We start from the raw sequence: 6,813 nt of genomic DNA on the forward strand, positions 1-6,813 counted from the left end.
GTTTTATATTGCACTTGCAACGAGAGTTATCCCCCATGACTGATCATGAATGTGTAGTGTTTAAATTAATATTCAATGTTTACTCAGTTGCGCCATTCTCGAATAGGCCTGTGTTTCAGAAGGATGTGCGTGAAGTTTGAGAGGGAAAGAGTCGGAAAGAAAGTACTTTCTTGTCTAGTATTAAGTAGGAGAATTAATATGACTAAATTGATCAGGCAAGACTGTAGAAACCATTCACGGAGGCTCATTAAGTATATATAATGGATTACGGGAAGATTACCCACATGATGTTGTGAACATCCCGGAAGCTGCTTAATTCTAGTCGACCCAAGATCAGTTAAAAGGCCCTCTAAATAATAATGCTCTTCATATGTATTTTTTAAAGCGGCTTAATAGTGAAGAGCGGACCATAAACCACAGAGAGGGGAAACTACTCTCATTTCTAAAGACGACGAGTTCTAATGACAGTCGTTTACACTTTACAATATTAGAAATTTATTTTTCGTACCCATACCACTATGGTACGCTTAAATATTCGGTTCGTAGAGAAACTGAACTTTACAGTCTAACCCGATAGGTTAACGGGTATACCAAGAACTAAGAGATAGTGGAGAGAGTGTGAGAATAGAATTTAGGAGAGGAAATGGGACTTTTGTGTATATATATATAAATGTATTTATATATTGACATTTTTTACCGCATTGATGATGGAGAGTTGTAAATCACTGATATAATATTTACGGTTATGTTTATTGCTGCTAAGGTATAACTATATACACACTAAAAAATGGAAAAAACAATATGAGAGAAAATCCCAAGCAAGTATAAAAGAAAAAAAAGAAACCTAGCAAACACGAAAAGGGTTTTTCAAAAATGTTAATATATTAGTGGGGCACCTGCAGGCAGATGTTTGTTTTCTGTTGAGTGAAAGAACGCGTGTTATTACCTGTGTTCAAGTCTATATCGACTCAGTGAGGTTGTCCTGACAACCATTTCTTCTGCTCTAGGGACAACTGTCCTTCAGCAAGTAAGAATAGACTGCATTTTGACAACTCATGTTGCGGTCATATCAAATAAGTATCGTCCATGTTTCTTAGACGAGGTTTTAGCATATCAGTAAATCATCTGATGGCGAATGTGCAGACTTTGTGTGTTGTGCTGTTTGTCTCCCATGCTCAGTCCTCAAAGACATTTCTCGCTGGTTGTTGTTGTAGTGAGCTTTGACTCATGCACGCCACAGGATTTTTTTCACACTGACATCTCGCAGTCGAACCATTCTTTCCTTCAGTGGGGTTGTTGTTCAAATTATAAATCACACTGGTAATCTACTACAGGCGGATTTTCCTTTCCCGAGCGGGTAGAAAACTCGTGTAACTCATCGACAGATGACACTCCAAGGCCGTACACAGTGGTCGTGTCGGGGAGGGGTTCACACAGTCACAGTAGTTGTACTCTAAGGTGACAACAGAAACGAACAGTACAACGAGCACACTCACTGCTGGCTGTTTCACCGAAGGCGATCGAAGAATCGTCTAGATCTAATCCTCCTTCAGAATTTGATTAGATCAACACAACTGTCATGTACACGAAGAAAACTTGGCTAGGCAAAGAAGTGGCAAGGAATTTCTTCTAAAGCGCTGGCATCTACGCTTCTCCTCTTAACACACACAACGTCCCTCCACTCTCATGTCCGCCAATGCCGTCTGCTTCTCCTATACTTTTCGCTAGAGTGATCTCCCTTTCCTCGCCGACGCTCTCACTCACAGCGTCGGGGTTCAACTAACCTAACAACACGGAGACACGGACTGGTCCGTGACAGACTGAAATTTTCCAGATTCCTATATACCTGCTGGGCGTACTTGAATCAAACCTTTTACCACGCCTCTCTGTCCACACCAGTCTCGGCTATTATTTTTATTAAGCCAGCCTCCGATATCTTGCTGATCTTGATTGAAATTCGTCTTTTCCGTTTCTGCACAGAGACATGAACACAAATACATACTCATATACGTAAAAGGAGCAATCATGCAGAAATATTTCCAATATGTGTCCACAAGTGTTCTCAAATCGTCCTTTTTATAGACACGAGAAAATATCTTGAATACACTTAGAATTTATTTTTCGTACCTTCCTTACAAAATGCTAGAATTTCTCTCTTTGTCTCCTCTTCCTTTTCACACTATTCCTGTGAGTGTAAAATTTAGTTGATCCAAGTGTTTGAACCTTGCTTCCTGCTCTCCTTGTTCTATTAGTTCTTCAGTGTCAGCCATCTTGATACACCTTCATCCCTTTGTACAAGTGTAATCTTTTTCGACAGAAACATACACATTTTTACAGCATTGTAATGTTTGCTGTAAACGACAAACTTTATAGCATAAGGAAACCCAATATTTATTTAGCATACAATACGTTCTTTCAGTTAATATTAGAAGTACATTGACAAATGTTATACAAAATGAAACAGATATATAATTCTAAGGAAAGACGATTTAGCTAAAAATCACTAAAAAAAAAACGATTGCATACCAGGAGCACATCGCGAACAGCATTATTTTGAGTTTACTGAAATTTGTTAAAGGAAACAGAGATTTCTTATTGTCCATCACATGAACTGCAGATATGAGTATTTTCCTCTGTCCGTCTTTTAAAAATGGTCCCTTATCTCTGATCTGGAGAAGCTCCAGAAAGTGGAGAGTCGACTGGTTAGAATCTGAACCCAGAAGTTAGCCGGTTCGATACCCGTTCGGCGCAGTCGACCCAGCTGTCAGAAATGTATGACTGACTTTGGATTAGTATTAAGTGAAAAGAAGGGGGAGATGGTACTACTTTTACCAAAAATGTTCCTACACAGAAAGGCGTAGTCCTTCACTTCAGTACTCAAATGACACAAAAATAACTTAGGAAAGACCTTTTTCTACACATGATATATTTGATACATAAATATAAAGACTTCAATTTACAAGTTACTGGTAGGTGAATGGTGTCCTTGATATAAAGATACGTTTTGTGTACCAAATACATAGGAAGATAAGCAGTTATCGGATTACCAATATGTCGGATATGCACAACAGACCTGATAATCTCTTCTTGCAGTAATTGTCTTTAAACTACAAATATGTAGAAGGTCCATTTGTTTAAAAAAATCGAGCTAATAAATCAAAAGACAATACTTACTTGAATTCGCCCATAGGGAGCCAGGCTTGTTTCACTCACGAGCCTTTTATAGATGTAGATAATGATAGGTTATCACAGTCTGGTCAAATATCCTAGATAAGTCAAAGCACTTGACTTCAAGGCTACTTTTAATGACTAAATGGGTTCGTTTCAAGAACACTTTTCAAAAGCACAGAACTTTTAGTTTCGACAGAGATACTTCAGATATATATTTAAAAAAATTGCAGAGACGCACACACGTCTTGTAGGTGATAAGTGGAATTTTGAGGTGGCACATACATAAACCACTTATTCGGATCTGTAGTCACTTATCGAACTGTCTAGGTTTAGTACATAATGCTGTAGAGATTATTTTACAAATTGCACATTTCCTTGCAGCATTGTACTGCAGTTAAGTGTAAATAACAAATAACAAAGTATAAAGTCACACAGTATGTACAGAACATACAGGCTTTAGTACCTTTAGTGTCATTTTATTGTCATTTTTACAAGATAATGGCTGCGCTATAAGTTGTTACCTTTAATAAATTTTATTTACATTTTACATTTCGCTCTATTTAGTATTTAACGTGTTCAAGCGCGTGCAGCTGTAGTTTTCAAGAAAGTGTATAAAGGTGTTTTTTGAGAAAGTAAAGGAGATAAATACTGTGCTATCAGTTGAATGCAGCACACGCGTCCTGGTGGTGATAAAGTGTAAATTTCTGAAGCAGCAGAGATATGAACCACGTACTCAGATATTTATCAGTTATCGCACAGCGTATCATTTGCACCTGTAAGCTCAGGTAGATGATTGATAATGATGATCTCATAATCATTCTCCGATCACACGCTTCAAGAAAACACTACACTATGTAATATTGGTTTTGTATTTATTAAAAGCAAACTACTCAGAAAAATCCAGTATAATTTGCAAGTGTTTTAGCTAAAATATTTTATTTTATTATTATTCCTGTTTTTTTACTCTGTATATATTAATGTTTAAATACTTTAAGAAAAAAAGCATCTTTAACAAGCAGATGTTATGAAGCATTTAAGAATAATGCTATAAGAAGGGAAATCAATTTTAAATTGAACTGACAATTTCTGATTAAAAAAGTAAGAAAGGAAAGGCTAAAAACGTTGACCGTAAAATCAATAAATACATTTTAACAAGAACACAAACTTGCCCTACGGTTTAATTTAAACTGTCCATCTCAATTCCGTTAAAACTACTACAAAAGATATTCAAGTCCACAGAAAGACAGAGTAGGTCACTTTTAAATGTCATAAAGCTGCAAACATCGCCAGGCAGAAACTACAGACGTGCAGGCATTAAGAAAAACATTGGAAGAGACCGGAAAGACTTGAAATTGATATCACAACAAGAGATAAGTAAGATAAAATTATTATACTGCAGGTTAATGTACACAGATCACACAGTATAAACTTACATGGTGTATACAGAAGATTCTGTCAGTCCCGCAGACCTTAGTACCTTTAGTGACCTCAGTTGTGAGAAGTTATGTCAGGGTGTATGTAAGATTCACCATCCAGCCAGTAAGTAGTAATTAAAATTGTCTACTTTTGTTACAAGATAATGTCTGCGCTATATTTTGTTAACCTTTCAATTTGGACTTTTCAACTGCCTTTCCCGAGAAAGCAAGAGAACAAAGATTACTGCGCTACCAGTTGAATGTAGCTCACGTGTCATACAAATATAATATTAGGGTAAAGCAGATACGATGAGCCACTTACTCTGACTTTTCATCAATTATCGCCAAACCTGTCAAGTGTAACTTCAAGCTAGAGGTAGGAGTAGATAGTGACGTCACTTTGGAACTGTAGATCATGTGATAAGCTATACACATAAGCGAATCACACAACCAAACAACCAGTATTTAACTGTTAATGTACTAAACCTTTCGAAATAAAACTTTTGCTTCTTTTATCAAGCATAAAATTACTGTTTATGAAAAATATTTGAAGTGTATAACAGAAATTATTTGATTTAAGAAAAAGCTTGGTGTCACTGAAGTGCTAAATATTCTTTCATCCCCTGCATGGAGAAGATTTTGTACGATCATTTCTATAACAGATATAAAACGAAGTTAGATGAGCAAACAGTTGAAAAATTCGTTCCTAATACATAATATGGTACATGTCTCATGAAATTTAATAATCTGATGTTATTTGTACTCCAGAATAACAATAGATACAGTTTTCTCGGATACAGAAATCAAGGTTTATATATTTAAATACATAATGATTCGTTCTGGCTACAAAACAGCCTTGAATACAGTAATTACAATGTACACAGTCCTATAAAAATAATACTTTAAAATAATAAAGAAGTACATTGTTAATTTGAGGAAAAATATTAAGACATTTTAGGCAAAAAAAAATCGCAGAAGTCGGAATTTTCTGTAATAGTGGCATGAAAATAACATAATTGACATTGAGTTTTAATGGTACGTGATATTTTATATCATTATAAAGCCTTATGCACAAACGTTTGATTGTTAAACAAAAAATCGTAGTGGTTAGTGATTAAAGCAGTGCAGAATGCATAAACAGTCAAAAATTAATTGTAAATATTGAAAGTCTCAATCAAAGATCAACCTATGAAACCAACAAGAGCTAGAGATGGAAGCAAAAGCAGCTTTTCGCCATGTACAGGGAAGGAGATCGTTCTTCTTAACCATGGATGTCACTCAGTGTCATGAAGTTTCTCTCGTCGTTAATAAGACTTGAGCTAGTTAATAAGTTAATAAGACAAAAATGAGTAGTGACATACATGTACTGATGATTGTTTTCCTATCCAGAGAGCAGACCTAAGTCTACTGAAATGCCCATGCGGGCTTTAAAATGAAGAAATTAGAAGGCACCAATCAGCTATTTTATCATGGCAATGAAAAAGAAAGTTCCTGTGTGTGAAAACAAGTCGCGAGGTCTACTGAGTGCTACTTTTTACCTAGCGCAAGTTTTAGTTAGTCTTCTGACAATGACAAACCAGCAAAAAACATTGCAGTGTAATGCTTGCCAAAAACAGTAATGCTTACCAAAAACAGCAAACAAAACTTGCAGTCTAAATAACGCAAAAATGCAGTGGAAGAAAATTCAAAGTACTGTGAGAATATTATGAGTTTTAATGAGATATGATTCCGAGCCCTCCAAAGTCTTAACATGAAAATCAGATCAGAGCCAACATTTCTCAGAATAAGTTTGATTTTTTGTCTCAAAAGAATATTGGTCTTGAATTACAAATTGTTTGACAATTATCTATACACATATGTTTCACTCCATTTTAATAATAACCAGCTGTTGTACTTTAAGTGTATATAAATTAAACATCATCCACCCGATCCGACCATTTACATGGTACACGGACGTTTCACCGCCGGACGTTTCGGCGCGGGGCACTTCATTTCGGCATTTCACGCGGGACCTTTAGCCGAAGTCAAGTGTGTGACGCCCCTTAGCTCACACATTTCTCTCGCCATTGTATCAATGTATCAGTGAACTCTCTCTCACTATCCCTCCTCATGTGAACCGTTAGCTCACACATTTCTCTCGCCATTGTATCAATATTTTTTCTCAAAGCTGTTGCTCATAATCTGTGACAATCAAAGTGAACTGTCTGTGAAGTCTGTGTGTAAAATT

Source organism: Pomacea canaliculata, linkage group LG11 (genome assembly GCF_003073045.1).
Source record: "Pomacea canaliculata isolate SZHN2017 linkage group LG11, ASM307304v1, whole genome shotgun sequence".
Taxonomy (NCBI): Eukaryota; Metazoa; Mollusca; class Gastropoda; order Architaenioglossa; family Ampullariidae; genus Pomacea; species Pomacea canaliculata.